Raw genomic sequence first — 1,238 nt, 5'->3', positions numbered from 1 at the left:
TTAGGGCAGATTTCTGACCCATAGCCTATCTCCTATTCTATAAAATCAGTGATTAAATATGTGAAAATTTGAGGATCCACAAAAACTTTTCCCTAATTGTTTGGATTTAATATATTATTTAAATGTCCTTTTTACTTACTAAAACCTAAGCTTTTAGGAAAGCAAAGTTTACTAATGACAATTTTTATGGCAGACTTCAAAATAACTATTTTAAAGTCCCTTTAAAAGGGGAAACAAGACACTTAACTATTGTTTGACTCACATTATATGATCAATATGTTTGTCTTATATAAATGAGGCAATGGTCTAAATAAGATTTTTATTTTCCAACAGACTATTTCAAAAATAATTTAGTATGTTTTTTCATTGTTACTTTTAATAGAAACTTATTTATAAAATTTAGATTGAGTGACCAATGGAATAGCGTAGAGACCCAAGAACTAAACTCCAAAACATACAGACAAATGATCTTTGACAAAGGGTACCAGTTAATCCAGTGGGAAAAGGAAAACCTCTTTAGCAAATGGTGCTGGCAAAACTGGGTATCTACCTGCACAAAGATGAATCTGAACTCCTGTCACCATTAATAAAAATCAACTCCAAGTGGATCAAAAATCTAAACCTAAGACCGCAAACTATGAAACTACTGGTGGAAAATACTGGGGAAACTCTGGGAGACACTGGGGTAGGCAAAGACTTCTTAAGCAAGACTCCCAAAGCACAGGCAATAATTCCAAAGTATACAGATGGGATTACATCAGATTAAGAAGTTTCTGCACAGCAAAGGACACTGTAATTAGTGTGAATCGACAACACTTGGAATGGGAGAGATTTTTTGTTAACTGTGCCTCAGATAAGGGACTGGTAAACAGAAAACACAGGGAACTCAAGTGGCTTACCCAGGAGAAAAATGATTAACCCAATTAAAAGATGGGAAAAGAGCTGAATAAACAACTTTCTAAGAAAGACATATGGGGAACCAGCAGTTAGCGTAATGGCTATGTCGCTGGACTCCCACGTAGTCGACCGCGGTTCGTGTCCCAGACCCGGTGGCTTAAAACTCACGCCGGGTGCATGTGCATGCGTGCCCAAGATCCCGAGAGGAGAATGGAGGAGAAGGGATTGCGGTGTGGCCATCCCCCATGGGGGGTGATTTCTTGCTTTCTGTCTCTCTGTCTCTCTCTGTCTGTCTGGTGAGCGCACGCGCCCTATAGTGAAATTCTCTCCAAAAAAAAAAA

This window comes from Tupaia chinensis, unplaced genomic scaffold, assembly GCF_000334495.1.
Source record: "Tupaia chinensis unplaced genomic scaffold, TupChi_1.0 Scaffold149537_1, whole genome shotgun sequence".
Classification (NCBI taxonomy): Eukaryota; Metazoa; Chordata; class Mammalia; order Scandentia; family Tupaiidae; genus Tupaia; species Tupaia belangeri.
Note: the sequence above shows the minus strand (reverse complement) of the source record.